The 18,798-nt window shown below is 46.9% G+C and overlaps 1 protein-coding gene across 2 annotated transcripts in view; it reads left to right on the forward strand.

Moving 5' to 3' along the window:
• LOC137564271 (F-box/WD repeat-containing protein 11) overlaps positions 1-18,798 on the forward strand; it is a 94,290-nt gene that overhangs the window by 31,401 nt on the left and 44,091 nt on the right. The window lies entirely within an intron of this gene.

The following is an 18,798-nucleotide window of genomic DNA, read 5'->3' on the forward strand; positions in this document are numbered from 1 at the left end:
GTCAATATTTGCGCATTGTATAAAATCTTCTCCCCAACTTACATTCTTTAATTTATCACAGGTGGGTATGTCTTTATTGCTGCAAAGGAGCATCAATGTGGAATGTTTGTGTTCCAAAGGCAGCGGAAATGGCACCTGGTCTCCCAGAATGCTTTGGGAGGAAAATTCTGCAAATCCGAACAGCCTCGGTTGAACATCACTGGGCGGGTGGGATTACATAATAGACAGCAATATGCAGATATAGAAAGCGTTATACTTATTATTTTTCCTGTCACCTGTGTGTCCTCTGTCCCCCCCCCCCCCCCCCCCCCCCCCCTGTCCTCTGTGTCTGCTCTGCCCCACTCCCTCCTCTCTCCACTCCTTCCTGTGTCCTTGCTCCCTTCCCTGTGTCTATACTCTCCTTGCCGCCCCCCCCCCCCCCCGATTCCTGCAGAAACATAGGAAGTAGGGGGTAGTGCAGACACAGAGTGGTTAGCGGGGGCAGAGGGGACACGCGGGACAGAAGGCAGACTAGCAGACTATGAAGGGAATCTGCAACATGTCGAATCAAATTACCTCACCATAAATTGTGACAGGAACATAATCTAAGTCTTTTGACAAATGGTAGAATTTGGGGAGAAATTGGGGAAAAATAGCCTGGTCAATAAGGCTAAGCCCAGGGTCCCCAAGTGGGTAAAATGCATAGAAAACAAAATTGTTGGGGGAAAAATGCCATACATTTAGGCTGCTTTCACAGTGCGACGTTAAAGTCGCACATTATAAAAAGGAATAACACAGACTAACGCACAGCAATACAAAGTCTGTGCGACATTCACAGTGCTCATGTTGTTGTGTGTAACGTGTAGCAACATTTAGTAAGTGCTGCATGCTGTGCGTTATATGCATTATCAGCTACGTTGGACTGTTTGCACATGCTCAGTAATGTTTGGGGTTTTTTTTCTTAAAGGTGACGCATGTGCCATTTTCGATCTATCAGTATGCAACAAACGGCGCATTAAGAGACGCACAACGCAGTTCAATATAACGTACAACTTCAAAACGAACATGCGTTGCGTAGGGGCACATTGTGCGACCTTAGCGTCGCATCAAACGCAACGTCCCACTGTGAAAGAGCCCTGAAAGTCTAGTTTCTTTGAAAAAAGATATCCCTACTTATGACACCTAACTTAAATGTATAAGTTATTGCTGATTAAATAGGGTCATAGCTAAAATGTCAAAACTGCTCTGGTACATTGGGGGAAGGTCTGGATTTAAAGTGGACCTGAGCTCTTGCACAGTACAGAAGGAAACCATGGAGAAATGCACCCTGGATGTAGTTACAGCTTTTAGCCTGTCTAATTCCCCATCATCTGACTAAGCACAAGTTCTAATTTGATCTCTCAGCTGTAAGTGGCTAATTTGTAAACGCAGGATGTTTACCCTAAAGTAAAGGAGCACCCATTATCCAGTATGTATCATTTTTGTATTATTCGGTAGAGATGGTCAGGGAGATGCAAATTTTTGCTTTACATGCAAATTACTGTATTTTCTTGGACTATAAAACTGCGTCTTACAGCCCAAATTTAGGGAGTTCCTGACTTGTAAACTCCTGCCAATACGAGCCTCCAACCTGCCTCGATGTCGGACTTCCTGTACTGCGCCTATGCAGAGGAGGACACGGGGACAAAGGGGATAGAGGACACGGGGACAAAGGGGATAGAGGACACGGGGACAAAGGGGATAGAGGACACGGGGACAAAAGAGGTACAAAGCGGGCATAATCCACAAGATGCCCCTTCACTATGGATGCACCAGGTTTGGTACATTGCAGCTTGGGATGGGGCTAACACAAACGAAACATTTGATTGGTCCAATTCTGGTCTAAATCTCATTGGCCATCTTTGCTGATTGCCTATCTGACAGCAGCCTTCGAGCCGGTAGCCACCCATTCCTGGCATTTTCCGCTCAGGGACTACCACGTAGCAGTTAAGTCGTCATGAATGGATGCGTTATCTTGTGACTATTACTGTCATTTAGTCAAGCAGCACAATCGAGATTTGTTGGATTCCACATTTAACTTCTGGCATTAGCCATGTGCGGGGTTATGGTATATCCGTCTTTGCTCAAGTGTGACAAATTGATGTCAAACTATGTGAAGTGCTTTTTCTGCACAGTAGCACAAAAGTTGTTGGCCACAACGAACGAGCCACCGACAGCCAGTCGTGTGAACGGACCCTAATGGTGACTCTTTGGTGCTCGTCACTCAATGGAAAGCTTTATTGGATTAAAAGGTTACACATTAACTTTTACGGTTCTAACGTTCTAGAAAGGTTGGAATGCAGTTACAGGTTTACATAATTGTGAATGGGTACAAAGGGATGGGATTTTTATTTTAGCTTTTGTGATGTTACCGTGTCCACATTAGTATCAACGTTACTCTTCCTGTGCATTGCTGTGACTTATTACCTTCTGGTTTCCAATGTTCAACAATGAGCGCATTCTGCACTTCCCTCCTTGAGCTACCTTGATGGATTTGAAGGACCCATGAAGTGAGAGGAATATGGAGGCTGCCATATTGACTTCCTTTTAAGCCATACCAGTTGCCTGCCAATCCTGCTGCTCCTTTGCCTCTATTGCCCTTAGCCATAGACCATGAGGCCTTGTTCACATTGCGTTCCGTTCGCGTGTCCGTCCGCTTTGGGCGTTTTTTGACACATTTTTTTTTTTTTTTCCCCCGGTGCTTGGGTGGGAGTTTTTTTTTTTTTTTGTTTGTTTGTTTGTTTGTGCTTAGCGGTTTTCTAAATGGTACACAAACCGCTTTCCTAGCCGCACGACCCACGCTGATATGACCCTTCTCACAGGCATTCAATGTCCATGCGGTCGTAGGGAGTTTTTAAAAACTGCAGGCGGGCAAAAAAAAACAACCAAGGACACCTGCAGTGTGAACAAGCTCTGAAACAAAGCATGCAGCTGGTCGGGTGTTTTGGACTTTTTTTTTTTTTTTTTGTCAAATTGGAAAAGGTTAGCTTTGTTAGGGCCCGTTCAGACTGCACGCATTTCCAGACGCGTTTTGGGAACTCGTGCGGGTGGCCCGACACACGCACGACATCAGACAGTGCATAGAGTGCACTGTCTGATGTTCACACTGCATGCGTTCCGGACCTGTGCGGTCCGGGAACGCATGCTGCACGCAGATTTTGCAAAAAACGCATGGCTGTCCCATTCACTTTTCAGTGATGGGATCAGCCACGCAACACATACAAACGCGGATGGCGTGCGTTCGTATGCGTTGCGTTCCGCATGCATGGCCGTCCGCGTTTTATGTGAACCGACCCTTAGGGTTGTTTTTTTTTTTTTTTTTTTTTTTTTTTTCGGACACTACTGCAGCCATATAAACCAGCAGGGCTGCCAGGCAACTGGTATGGTTTTAAAATAAATTAAATATGACAGCCACCTCACTTTCCCTTAAAGTAGGTTGCCTGGAGACTATCCCTCCCAAATGGGTACCCATTATTCAAAGTGCAGTGTTCTCCCCAGGCTTTTAGGCGGGTGCTCCACCCAGCTAGTTTTGGTGAGCACCCGGTTGTCATTGGCTCACCTCCTCCTATGCTGTAAGCAGAGTTGCTCACAGAAGCACCGGCCCTGCATTCTCTCATCTCGCCCTACCCGGCTACTTTTTCATGCCACCCGGCTGGAAAAAATTTCTGTGGAGAACACTGGTTGAAGTGAATTTATTTGCAGTTTGGGATCTCTTTTGCAGTGTAAAGGTGAGCGTACACTTAGTTTTGCAGCAGATTCGACCATCAGATTTCTGTCAGATGCCTGTCGAGTCATAAGATGCCACACACTAGGAATAGATTTCAGAATGAAATCTTTTGGAAATCGATCTAAATGCATTATTGGACCATTAGATCCACTGCAACTCTATGGGCCATGGATCTGCTGCCAGCAGCAGATCGATATAGATTTTCCACCCACTCAGATCAAATCGGCCGCAAATTGATCTATTTGCTAAGTCAATAGAATAGCTTTCCAATTAATTTGATCGCTGAAATCAACCAGTGTATGGGCCCTTTAAAGGGAAGGTTCAGGGACTATCCGAAAAAAATAAAAATCCGCATCCACTTACCTGGGGCTTCCTCCAGCCCGTGGCAGGCAGGAGGTGCCCTCGGCGCCGCTCCGCAGGCTCCCGGTGGTCTCCGGTGGCGCGCCCGACCTGGCCAGGTCGGGCTCTTCTGCGCTCCAAGGCCCGGAACTTCTGCGTCCCACGCCGGCGCGCTGACGTCATCGGACGTCCTCCGGGCTGTACTGCGCAGGCGCAGAACTACTGCGCCTGCGCAGTACAGCCCGGAGGACGTCCGATGACGTCAGCGCGCCGGCGTGGGACGCAGAAGTGCCGGGCCTTGGAGCGCAGAAGAGCCCGGCCTGGCCAGGTCGGGCGCGCCACCGGAGACCACCGGGAGCCTGCGGAGCGGCGCCGAGGGCACCTCCTGCCTGCCACGGGCTGGAGGAAGCCCCAGGTAAGTGGATGCGGATTTTTATTTTTTTCCAGATAGTCCCTGAACCTTCCCTTTAAAGAGGAACTGTAACGACAAAACGGCCCCTGGGGGGTACTCACCTAATGGTGGGGGAAGCCTCAGGATCCTAATGAGGCTTCCCACGCCGTCATGCGTCCCTCGGGGGTCTCGCTGTAGCCCTCCGTACAGCCGTGACGCAATATTTACCTTCCTGGCTCCTGCGCAGGCGCTCTGATGCCTCTCGGCGCCGAAGTAGGCGGAAATACCCGATCGCCGTCGGGTCTGCTCTACTGCGCAGGCGCAAGTTTCCGGCGCCTGCGCAGTAGAGCGGACCCGACGGAGATCGGGTATTTCCGTCTATTTCCGTGCCGAAAGTCGCCACAGCGCCCCCGCTGGAGCCAGCAAAGGTAAATATTGAACTGACAGTCGGCACAGTCGCCGGCTGTTCGGAGGGCTGCGGCGAGACCCCCGTGGGACAGAGGACAGCGTGGGAAGCCTCATTAGGATCCGGAGGCTTCCCCCACCCGAGGTGAGTACCCCCCAGGGGATCTTTTTCATGTTACAGAGTCTCTTTAATAGTTGCGGCTTATCTGGTATTGTGGTCTATTGCCTGCCTGCACAGGACACAAGAAGCTGTGAGGCCTCTCGGCTTGTAGTACAGTTTCAGGTGATCGGGGCTGCCGCCTCCAATAATCTAGCTTGTGCAAAGCAGCCTTAAAGTGAACCTCTGGACTAAAAATCTACTCAGCAGAACTGAAAAGGCTTGGTGTTTCTTTAACAGTTTCACAGCATCAGGACTTTGTTTCTCTTATACAAGCCTCATTTTTAGCTGCACAGAAGATAACTGCCCGGGCTTTTTTCCCCTGATGCTGTGCAAAGCATGATGGGATTTCTGATCTCGTACCTTTTTTTTTTTTTTTTTTTTTTTAACATTTTTGAATTTGAGATTTGAAGCCTAGCGTGTGCAGCTGGGAGGGGTGATCAGCACACAGGACAGTTGGAACTGTCTCCTGCTCCTTGTCACCTCCTTTCAACCAAAAAGATGGCAGCCCCCATGAATCACAAACATTTGCCTGTTCTTTTAAAACAGGGTGGGTAAAAAATTATATTGCCTATCCTAATTAACATAACTAATGTAACTTAATGAAAGTATGTTTGTTTAGGCTGAAGTTCCCCTTTAAACCCCTCTCAATGCCTTGGCAGTTTACCTGCGTGGCTGAAGCGACTCCTCCAAACACATTGTTCTTTTACACACTATCTGTACCTTTGTCCCTCCTCCACGTGCATAGGAACAGAATGCATTGCTAGCTTGCAGGCTAGCATTCTGTTTGTATAAACTCTGCCCTGGGCAATAATTGCATGTGTGTGCAAACCTTAACATTCCGTATATGCCTTGTAGCTTGAAGACTTGGTGTTTGGGTTTTTTTTTTTTTGGGGGGGGGGGGGGGGGGGTGGTATTTCCCTGCTCTTCGCTAAACTGACAGTGAATGACTCCTATTTTTATAGGAGCTTCACAATGGTCAGCCTGCACTGGATCCATTGGTAGTAATTGGACTGCACAGAAGCGTGGTCCGCTTACTGCAGACCGGCAGGACCCTATTCTGTCCTCTCCCATAGTCTGGCAATGGATGACTCAGTCCCTCTGGTGACTGTTCAGGGCTGAATTTTGTACTGATGGTAGCCAGCCTAGATGCTAACTATGCATTTTGTCTACGGTAGCCATGCATCAGGTGACTTGGTGGCCGATCGACCATCCAATTTCATTATTATAATCCAATCTGATGAAAATTGGTGCAGCCAAGTGAATGCCCAACAGACAATGCTACCAATTTCGGGCCAAAATTGGTCGCATTATTTGATCGCACATGCTGCGAGATGTAGGGCCGACTTGCTCGATCGGGTGCGCGGCGGTAACAGCGTGCGGTTTTAGGACGAGTGACGAAACTCCTGGCGCTATCCTCCCTAATGTTAAATGTATTTAATATCTATCACCTGACTAAACTCATCACATGCTTCTCCATGAATTCTAGACATGACCATCACTACTACAGATCTCTCATCGACTCGTCGGTCACTGTACACACAGTGTACAGAGGTAGAAGATCCCTCTAGTATGTGTACGAGGCTTTAGGCTGGGTTCATGTCACACCATTGTTGAGCAATTCTTTGCAACGGCTAAACTGATATTTGCAACTTTATTTGACGATTGAGCTCAAAGTAACTCCACCCCCTTAAAAACATGACTTGGCTAGAGCACTGGTTCCCTGTCCTAAAGGTGCCTATACATCTAGCAATGTATGGACTGATTGACCAGGAGACAGATCTGTCGTTGATCGGAGAGAGCTCTGTTTGCTGCCCACACAACGCAAGCCGATTCCCGATCGATTTAAGCTTGAAATCTCTCTGGAATCTGCCTTGTCTCCGCCGATGTCCCCCAAAGGTTAATGTGCATTGCAATCTCTCACCTGTCCAGCTGCTGTGAGTGTCCTGCTTATTCCTCCCTGTTTACGACCCACGAGGCTACTGTGCATAGCACGTCGCGTGCTTGTAAGGTCACACTGCACCAGTGCTATGCGGCAACCATCTAGGACGTGGATGCTAAAGCAGGGGTGGCTAAATGCTTGCTGTGGCCGGACAGGTGGGAGATATTACTGCACTGGGAGTGGGCAAATTAATATGGGGGGGGAGAGGGACAGTGTGTTTGTCACTTGACCCAATATCACACACAGTTGCTGCCATGCACCCAATCGACCACATCGGTCCATGATTTTCCAGCTTGTCGATCAGGCATGCTTGTTACGGCACAGATTTTCATGTGATTTGATATTATCAGATGGTCGATCAGGCTGCAAAATCTGTAGATGTATGGCCACCATTAGTCAAAAGCTCTTCCTGACAGATTGGTACCACATACTTGTCCACACAACCCACCATGCACACTGCTGGCCACATGCACTACCGCCATTGTAACCCCAGCTCAGTCCATATGCCGCTTGCTGGCTATAGGGATTGGAACATGCAGACCACGTGGGAATAATTATAGAGCTCACAACTTCCTCCCGAATTATTCACGCCACTGAATGTACCCGAGATATAGCAGCGTCCTTGGATCCAATGATTCACCAGGTCGGTGTGCTGGTCCTCTGCACTCTACTCAGTCTGCATGTACCTACATGTTCCGGTCACGTAGATCCTGCGCTCCAGCCAGTCCCGCTTCTTTAATGTTTATAAGTGGGGTGAGGCTCGCAGGGTCTCCTGGGAATGGCTTTGTGCTTGGTTGTCAGAGTTGCTCATTTACACACTAGCTGAGCACTGTAATAATAATGTGTATATACAGTGTGTGTATGTATGTATGTATATATTTGTGTATCTATCTACAGTGGCTTGCAAAAGTATTTGGCTCCCTTGAAGTTTTCCACATTTTGTCATATTACTGCCACAAACCTGAATCAATTTGATTGGAATGCCACGTGATAGACCAATACAAAGTTGTGTACACGTGAAAAGTGAAACGAAAATCATACATGATTCCAAACATTTTTTCCAAATCCATAACTGCAAAGTGGGGTGTGCGTAATTATTCAGACCCCTTTGGTCTGAGTGCAGTCAGTTGCCCATAGACATTGCCTGATGAGTGCTAATGACTAAATAGAGTGCACCTGTGTGTAATCTAATGTCAGTACAAATACAGCTGCTCTGTGACGGCCTCAGAGGTTGTCGAAGGCCCGGTGCACACCAAAACACGCTAGCAGATCTGCAAAATGCTAGCAGATTTTTAAACACTTTGCGTTTTTCCTATACTTAACATTGAGGCAGAAACGCCTCCACAATCCAAAAAATGCCTCACCCCGGGAGTATGCGTTTCTGCAAAACGCCTCCCGCTGTGCACACCCCCATTGAAATACATTACCCTAGCGTATCCGCAGCCGCAAGCGGCTGCAAAGACTCTCAAAAAGCCACTCGGTGTGCCCCAGTCCTAAGAGAATATTGGGAGCAACAACACCATGAAGTCCAAAAAACACACCAGACAGGTCTGGGATAAAGTTATTGAGAAATTTAAAGCAGGCTTACGCTACAAAAAATGTCAAAGTCTTGAACACCCCACGGAGCACTGTTCAGAAATGGAAGGAGTATGGCACAACTGTAAACCTACAAAGACAAGGCCATCCACCTAAACTCACAGGCCGAACAAGGAGAGCGCTGATCAGAAATGCAGTCAAGAGGCCCATGGTGACTCTGCATGAGCTGCAGAGATCTACAGCTCAGGTGAGGGTATCTGTCCATAGGACAACTATTAGTCGTGCTCTGCACAAAGTTGGCCTTTATGGAAGAGTGGCAAGAAAAAGTCATAGTTAACAGAAAAACTTAAGAAGTCCTGTTTGCAGTTTGCCACAAGTCATATAGGGGACACCGCAAACATGTGGAAGAAGGTGCTCTGGTCAGATGAGACCAAAATGGAACTTTTTGGTCAGAATGCAAAACGCTATGTGTGGCTGAAAACTAACACTGCACATCACTCTGAACACACCATCCCCACTGTCCAATATGGTGGTGGCAGCATCATGCTCTGGGGGTGCTTCTCTTCAGCAGGGACAGGGAAGCTGGTCAGAGTTGATGGGAAGATGAATGGAGCCAAATACAGGGCAATCTTGGAAGAAAACCTCTTGGAGTCTGCAAAAGACTTGAGACTAGGGCGGAGGTTCACCTTCCAGCAGGACAACGACCCTAAACATAAAGCCAGGGCAACAATGGAATGGTGTAAAACAAAACATCCATGTGTAAGAATGGCCCAGTCAAAGTCCAGATCTAAATCCAATCGAGAATCTGTGGCAAGATCTGAAACCTGCTGTTCACAAATGCTGTCCATCTAATCTGACTGAGCTGGAGCTGTTTTGCAAAGAATGGGCAAGGATTTCAGTCTCTAGATGTGCAAAGCTGGTAGAGACATACCCTAAAAGACTGGCAGCTGTAATTGCAGCAAAAGGTGGTTCTACAAAGTATTGACTCAGGGGGCCGAATAATTACGCACACCCCACTTTGCAGTTATTTATTTGTAAAAAATGTTTGGAATGATGTATGATTTTCGATCCACTTCTCACATGTACACCACTTTGTATTGGTCCTTCACGTGGAATTCCAATAAAATTGATGTTTGTGGCAGTAATATGACAAAATGTGGAAACCTTCAAGGGGGCCAAATACTTTTGCAAGCCACTGTATATATCTATATATCCTTGATGCTTTGTACTTTAAGAACTTCTCCTCCATTTACCCAAAAGTATATCTGCTCTGAAAGCTGCCATTGCATTTTATTGCTGAGCTGCTATGTTAATATATAAAAATCTTTGTAGTGAAACGGTTACTATAATACGGAACAATTGTTGATTATTCTGGGTGATAGAATAGGGACGGATTACAGTGCAGATGCTTTGCCATAGTCAAGGAGCCCGTTCTGCTCTGTGAAGAGGGTGGTGGTTGCTCGTAGTGATCTGGCATGGTGTTTCAATCACTGTCACAGGACACCTGTGCTTTATTTGTTCAAGTTTGTGTGTTTTCTTCCTAATGAGGTACAGCACTTCCTCTTTTGATTGGCAGATTCAGCATTATGAAAGGTATCACTTGCATCCTGCTGTTCTGTTGACTGACATCGTGGGCAGAGTTGTGGGTGTAGAGTGCACACTCCAGTCACACCCAGTTAAAGCTTACAGCTTGTAATAACATTTAAATACTTTTTAGAAACCCAGTTCAGTGCTTACAGTAGCCAGAAAGTATGTGAACCATTTGGAATTATAGATTTTTGCACAAATTTGTTATAAAATGTGATCTGATCTTCATCTAAGTCACAATAATAGACAGACCATGTTGCCCCCACCACCATATGTCAGTTGGGATGAGGTTTTGATGTTGCTGTGCTTCTTCTTTTTCTCCAAGGAAGAATAGGCCCATAGGCCATGGCCTCAATTCACTAAGCTTAACTCCTGTCTTTAATAACTCTTCTGAGCTGTTTTACAGTTATCACCATCGTGATACAATTGTGATAACTGTAAAACGGCTCAGAAGAGTTATTAAAGACAGGAGTTAAGCTTAGTGAATTGAGGCCTATATAGTGGTGTTTCTTAACAACTCCACTTTGGTATCATTTGGCCACAGAATATTTTTGCCAGTACTGCTGATGAACATCCAGGTGCTCTTTTGCAAATGTTATGCTGAGTCTACACATAGCGATCTGGCGGCTCGATTAGCCGCCGGATCGCTACTACTTTCGCATCCCCGCCCGTACCCGCTACGTCCTCGCCCGCGCCTGATTCGATCATCCCCCCCTCGTCCCCGCCGGCGCCGCTTATCTTCCGCTCGATTCCCTGCCATTGTCCGCTCGTGGGGAACGAGCAGGGAATTGGCGGGAGCGAGATCCAATGCGGCTCGATGAGGCACATCGCCCCGTGTAGACGGGGCTTTAAACATGCAGCAATGTTTAGGGTGTTTTTTTTTGGGGGGGGGGGGGGGGGGGGACAACAGTGGCTTCCTCTATGGTATCATCCCATGAACCCCATTCTTTAGTGTTTTATGCATCGTAAATTTGCAAACATGCATGTTGGCATATGTCGGAGACTTTTGTAAGTCTTTAGCTAACACTCTAGGATTCTTTTTCTCCTCATCGAGCATTCTGCGCTGTGCTCTTGCAGTCCTCCTTTACGGTATGACCACTCCTCCTAGGGAGAGTTGCAGCAGTGCTGAACTTTCTCCAGTTAGGCTAGGTTCACACTTGGTCCGTAAACATATCCGTGGCTCCGGTTTTCAGCCCGGATCAAAACCGGAGCCTCGGGGTACCAATGATAATAGCAGCTGTCTTCGCGCAACAACAAAAACCCCCAAAAAAACAGATCCATCTGCGTTCAGGGGGATCTGTTTTAAAAACCTGAATAGACAGTCCGGATTTGCAGCATTTTCCCGGACCGTACATGGAACCGGGTAGTGCAGTGGGATAGGAAAACGGAACCCCTTCTACACAGTCAGTTTTGGACCCAGAATTGGATCGGTTTCTGAGCCACAGCCTGTGGGTGGGGAGGGAGCCCACATGCTGGATTGGTATAGCAGCCAGGACGGGGGGTGTCAGTGGGATCACCTACCCCCCCCCCCCCCCCTCGCCTGGGTCACCCATCCCCCTCCAGCTATTTGTACAAAGTTAGTTAAAATGTAACGTATGCAGGGAGCTTACCTTTTCTCTACTTCCTCTGGAGCTGAAGAGGAGCAGGGACGGAGGTCCTAGGTGAGGGGGGTCTACCTCCTTGACGCCCGCTGTAACCCCCGTCCTGGCTGATTCCCCTCCAGTTCGACACCTCACTCCACTTAGCTCTTGGAAATGTCATTAGTCTAGGGGTTCACAAATCCTTGCATAGCGGGGAAACACTCATCAGTGCAGTCAATGGGTCACTCAAGTCAGGGATTTTGTTGGTGTGCATTCTGTTTTCATGTTTTTGTCTGCATGAAATATTCTGATGGCTTTCTTCTTTTTCGACGTATCACGCGCGCTCTTAATTCGATTGTATTTTGCTGCAAATAGGAAAAATCTTGCACAAACCCTGCAGTATCGCGCTGACAAGTGTGCTCCATGTCTTACCGTACTCCTTTTCCTTGAGCAAGATTGGATGCAGAATCAGGACATCTGTACAGACCTCTCCATTGTATTGTTCAGTTGAGCAAGGAGGAGAACAAGGGCAGCGCACATTTGACCGGCTTCTCATGGGCAGGGCGAGCGTGACTACAGTGGGCATGATTTACAAAGCTTTTTCACCTGTTTTCCACTGTTTTCACCTTATCATTATTTTATTTTATTTTTTTTTGCTCACAAATGGCAAAAATACAAGTAAGGGAAGAAAAGTAATGTTGAAATGAAGTTAAACAGGAAAAACTTGAGAGCCCATTCACCCTTGAAAGCGTAAAACGCCGGCGCTTACCGCTGTTTTGCATGAGTGATTTTTCAGCGGAAAAATCACTGAACACTGCAGCTTTTTTTATCGCGTTTAACACTTCTATAGCACTGAAACACGATCGCCGGGAAATCGCCTGAAAATGGTGCAGGTGGCGCGTTTGCGATTTGCGGCGATTAGCGCAAATCGCCCAAGGAAGAATAGACCCATAGGGTTTTATTACATTAGCTCTTTTAAAAAGTGCTAGCGTTTGAGCGTTTTGCCAAAGTCGCAGAAAAACTCTACTGTGAATAGGCCCTGAGTGATTTATGTTGCCAGTCCTGACATTTCTTCCCTTACTGTGTGTATCATTGCCCGCCCTCCTCCTAGTCTTCAGACACTCCCGCCCAGCTTCCTTTGTGCGGCAGATGTACCAAATAAGAGCCAGAGTAATTGGGGAATGATGTTTTATGGAGAAAAACAGCATTCAGGGCTGGTGCACACCGAGCGGCTTTTTGGGCGTTTTCAGATCCGCTTGCGGCTGCGGATCTGCTTGGTCAATGTATCTCAATGGGGTGGTGCACACCAGAGCGGCAGGCGTTTTGCAGAAACGAAAAATGCCTGGGTGAGGCATTTTTTGGATTTCGGATGCGTTTCTGCCCCAATGTTAAGTATAAGGAAAACGCAAACCGCTCTGAAAAACGCCTGTTCAGAGCGGTTTTGCAGGCGTTTTTGTTACAGAAGCTGTTCAGTAACAGCTTTACTGTAACAATATATGAAATCTACTATACTGAAAACCGCAGCAGCAATCCGCAAAACGCTAGCAAAACGCCTCATAAAAATAAAAAAAAGCGTTTAAAAATCTGCTAGCGTTTTGCGGATCTGCTAGCGGGTTTTGGTGTGCACCAGCCCTCAAAGGGCACAGGACTTGAAAGTTCAGTGCAGAGAAATGTGGAGGCATCCAAAGTGTAGATGTTATCTTGTGTTTACTTGTGTCAAGTGAGGAATATGACACATTCTCTGACTGTGCAGAAGATCCTGGACACAGACACTGAAAGCATTTCTGCCTTCAATACATTTTATTCATAACTGGTTTTATTCATTATGTAAAGTGGGCTCTCAGGAAACTGTACTTTTGGGAACTTGTAATTTTTAAATATTTATGCACAAATGCAAATATGATAACCGTATGGCATATAAAAAGTAGGAAACCGTGTTTTTATTGATTGTCAGGGTTTTATACCGCTTTAAGAGTGATGTATTTTTTTTTTTACTTTTGAATTGCCTGGTTAGCATCCTTATTGTTTACCAGATAAAATAAAGAATTGATTTTATGACTGACAGTTACACTTTAAAAATAACTTTATTGGGCACAGGAAAAGACGACATGTTTCGCTGTTTCTTTCTTTACACCACTCACCTAAGGTAGGCCTTTTATTACTCGGGTTTATGCACTGCATACTACATGGGGATGCCTCCTCCCATTTTGTATACATCACTACTTGGCACAGGGTTTACAGAGGTGAAAGTCTTCCTGGATCCTCTGTGTGAAGTTTCTAGCACCCTTGTTCACATGACCTACGAGAAGTTGTGTACCTTGGTTCAGGCAGTATCCGCCTGAATTAGACAGCTTTTACATGTTTAATTTCACTAGAATGTTTGGTGGTGCATCTTTGTTTTTGTTTATAAGCATATGGTGTTTTTAATCTGAAGATATGACACATCCCCAAAAGTATACATTTTCCTACAATAAAATCATTTTGTGCAAGGTATTTCCTGTAGGTTCCTGACCAATCCATTTTGTGCTCCCTTGTATGGCTGGCTTATAGTACTAGTAGCCACCCCTCTACTTAGATTAGTATACAATAGAAAAGCAAGAAAACAGGAAGATGGTTGATCGGACCAATAAAGTTCAGGCGTAAAACATAACCTCGTCCTGTGACGTCTCGTTTGGCGATTGTCTGCTTCCCCTCACGAACGGCGTTTCTCGCCCACGCAAAGGGACATAAAGCCGCGGTGGCTCGCCGACCCTGGACATCGCATGCGGCTTCTAGGGCCGGATGAAACGATGAGTTAAATCTGTACCGGAACGCCGCGTTTGCGCAATCCATCGGTAACTGCGCGATGATAAACTTTCCCATTCACTTGAATGGAAGCGTTTAGCCGACTAGTCCCCAACGCTTGGCAGTAAACGTCGCCAAGCGTCGGTGTGAACCAGACCTAAGGCTCAAGTTGTTTAACCACTTCGCATCCAGACCTTGTTTCTCCCCCCCCCCCCCCCCCCAGTGTGGATAGCCAGATGTATGTCCCCCCCCCCCCCCCCCCCCCACAAAATCAGGCAGCCCCTCCGTGCACAGTTGCCAGAAACATGTAAATAAAGCTGCCTCTCTCACCTTACCTCGTTCCAGCGATGAGCCTGCAGCCTGCGCATCCGATCCCAGCTCAACTCAGCCACGTATTGCCGGTGACCGGGGTCCCGGCTTGATGACATCATCAAGCCGGGACCCGGGTCACCGGCAATACGCGGCTGGGATCGGATGCTCAGGCTGCAGGCTCATCGCTGGAACGAGGTAAGGTGAGAGAGGCAGCTTTATTTACATTTTTATGGCCATCTGTGCATGGAGGAGGGGGAGATGAAGAATCACGCTGTTTGCTACAGCAGTGACCGTTCATCCGCGGGGGGGTCACTAATTGGCTACAAGGGAACATGTTCCCTTTTGCCAATTAGTAAGGCAGCCGACAGTGCCAGGGGGTGCGCTCTGAAGCGCACCTGTTCCTGCACAAAGGGGCTGAAAGCAGGTCAGTATATCTACGTGGCTGTGGCTTGGAGGGTGCCACAGCTGACGTAGATATACTGTAGTGGTGGGGAAAGTGGTTAAAATTGGTTTTCACAGTATCTGTCGTGAGGCTGCTGGATATAAGGCGGCATGCTGGTGCATCAGCCTAAGTTGGCTGGCCTATAGTACCCCAGACTGCTGCGAGGGATCTCGTATTTCATGTTCCCTGTCAATGCAGGAATACAGAGGCTGCTGCCATCTTCTTTCAGTTACCTGATTCCTGTGCAGATGCTCTGCCTGTAATACTGTGAGTCACTGGACCAGAATGAGCCAGCAGTTTAGATGCTAGTCTCTGGTGTGACTGCACTGGCTGCATGCTTGTTACAGGTGTGTGTGAGACAAAAACACAACCAAACCCAGAAGTTCAGTGTGACAATCAGGCAACTGGCATTGTTTATGAGCGCAAAAAGATGGCAGCCTCCGTATTCCTCTCACTTCAGATTCATTTTAATTCCATTAGTAAAGGGCTACAGTAAAGCTGGCCATACAATGGATTATCACCTGATGTGGCAAATGATTCATTCTTCTTCTGTTTGGAATCCATTCCTTCCACAAACGGCACATTTTTTTTTTATATATGCATTACAGCAGGGAATCCGTTTCAATAGTTTGAATAGAGAATCTTTAAAGAGAATCTGTATTGTTAAAATCGCACAAAAGTAAACATACCAGTGCGTTAGGGGACATCTCCTATTACCCTCTGTCACAATTTCGCCGCTCCCAGCCGCATTAAAACTGGTTAAAAACAGTTTTAAAAAGTTTGTTTATAAACAAACAAAATGGCCACCAAAACAGGAAGTAGGTTGATGTACAGTATGTCCACACATAGAAAATACATCCATACACAAGCAGGCTGTATACAGCATTCCTTTTGAATCTCAAGAGATCATTTGTGTGTTTCTTTCCCCCCTGAGGGGGGAGTGCATAGAACCACAACACTGAAGAACTTGGCAGCCTTCCAGACACAGGCTGACAAGTCTGACAAGGGAAAGATACATTGATTTATTACAGAGACTGTGATAGTACAAAGTGCTGCAGTAAGCCAGAACACATTAGAATAGCTTTTGGAACTTGTAGGATGATAAAAAACAGGATGCAATTTTTGTTACGGAGTCTCTTTAAGCGTCTAGACACCTTAAAGGGCAACTGAACTGAGGAATATGGAGGCTGCCATATTTCCATTTAAACAATATCGGTGGCCTGGCAGCCCTGCTGATCTATTTGGCTGCAGTAGTGTCTGAATAATACCAGAAACAAGCATACAGCTAACCATGTCAGATCTGACCATGTCAGACGCACCTGATCTGCTGCATGCTTGTTGAGGGGCTGTGGCTAAAAGAATTAGAGGCAGAGAATCAGCAGGACAGTCAGGCAACTGGTATTGCTTAAACGGGAATAAATATGGCAGCCTCCATATCCTTCTTACTTTAGTTGTCCTTAAACTACATAATGACCGCATCACGCCGATGGGCATGGCGGTAGCCCCAGGACTGCCTAACTCCGCTTTGCATCAGGTCCTGGAGCTGCAGTTTCCAAGGAACGGCCGCGCGTGTGCGCCTTCGCTCCCTGCCGGTTCATGGAGCCTGGGGACCTAAGTGGTTAAGCAGAATGGTCTAAGGGCCTGATTCCCGTTAGTGCTGAAATCGGGCCGTATCAGTTTCCCCGCAGGCAAATTGCGCAGGCAAACTTTGCCGTAGGGGATAATGCAGCAGCCATATGAATCGCTTGCCATAGCAATTCAGACGACCTTGCAGCATTTTTCCGCATGAGTGGCAGCGAGTCCCAATAGCTGTGCATGGCACGACTTCCGGGGATTCGGCTGCATACTCGCACAACAGGAAGTGCCCCCACGCATCTTGTAGGATGCACGGTGTCGAGTGGAAACTAATTCAGAGTCCAGTGATAAAATATAGGGCACACTACAAGGCATATGATGCAGAGTCTTCTCTGCACTTTCATGATTACTGAGCTAATACATTACAATCTATTAAAGCTGCTCTACTACCATAAAGAGGTCTTGTAGCTTCCAGTCCAAATTTACAGAAACATTTTGTACTGATTTATAATAGACGCGTTCTGTGTTATCAATGCATTAGGTTTGTTTTATAGAGACACTGAAGCAAAAAAAATTTTGATTTTTATACGTGTAGCTAAGAAATAAAACATTAGGAGCAGAGACATAAGGCTAATATTGTTTCCAGTACAGGAAGAGTTAAACTCCATTTATCTTGGCAAAAGAGCCGTTGAGCTCCAGGACTTTTGGCAGAGAGCTCTGTCTTCTGAAGCTTATCTCAAGTGTCAGTCATTGTATTATCTTTTTCTCTGCAGAGGACAGGTCAGTAGTTCATTGGCCTGCTGTAACGATTGTGGAATTCTCTCTTGTGCGCTGACACTGCGGAAATCCTCCACAAGCGTGTAATTTGAGAGAACCCAGCAAAAGGTGCAATGCACCTGTAGAGGGAAATTCCTGTCGGCAGGAGGAGCTGTGGAGTGCAGAGGAACAGCTCCTCTGCCCTACCACACACGCCAGACAGGAATTGCACGAAGGGAAGAAACGCAGGGCAAGATAGCCCTGAATGAGATTGAGCAAAGGGACAGATTGTATGTGTGTGCACCAAACTAGTCGCCAACCCGCGACGGTGCATACACAACAGCAGATATAAAGTAGGCACGCAATCGCAAGAGAGGCGATTGCCAGAGGTGACACAAGGTTACAGCAAGGCATAGCACGAGAGTAGCAAAGGCACAGCAAATCATACAATGAGAAGATAAGGAAAATAACAAATGCTAGCTAAACACGAACACCGCACTCATTCGCAACAGTGCAGGCGTTTATGCGTGGTCTCCGCGTGATAAGCACAACAGAGACAAGCACGCCTAACTAACCACGGACAGACAAACGTGAAACCGAGGACGCGAGCGCTTGCTTAACTGTTACCTCACCGAGCCTCCAGCAAGCGTTCGTAGCAGACAAGACAGACACACGAAAACAGGAATAAGTGAGCTAGGATCCACAGCATTAGCGCAAGAGGCTAGTGCGATCCAAGTATAGAAAGAGATGGAGATCAGACAAATCCACAGCACTAGCGCAAGGCGAGTGCGATCCAGGCAAAACAGATTAGATGAGATAGCTGGTAGCAACCGCTGCTCCAGCTATACTCCAAGAACAAAGATCAGAACGACTTCCTGTCGTCCACCGCTGGGACAGGACAATCGCAACAGACAAACAAAACAGATATACAATCCTAACTGCACTAGGGAATCTGCCTAGTGCAGTTCCAGGAATTACTCTAGGCTAATCTTCAAACAAAGAGCAAGGCTGACACTCCAGGCAAGTTACACAGGACTAACCCTTATGACCAGTAAAGGACTCTGGGAAACATAGCTCTTTATACTGCCAGTCATCAAAGGAGGCAGGTAGGGGATTTGCATAACGAGTGTATGCAAATTCCTCAGCAGCAGAACAGACTAGAAACTTGTAATGGAAAGACAGGTCTCTCTTCCAGAGACCTGCAGCCCACAGACTAGAGGAATGGTCAAACAGCTGTCTGCCAGTGC

Source organism: Hyperolius riggenbachi, chromosome 3, assembly GCF_040937935.1.
Source record: "Hyperolius riggenbachi isolate aHypRig1 chromosome 3, aHypRig1.pri, whole genome shotgun sequence".
In the NCBI taxonomy this organism is placed as follows: Eukaryota; Metazoa; Chordata; class Amphibia; order Anura; family Hyperoliidae; genus Hyperolius; species Hyperolius riggenbachi.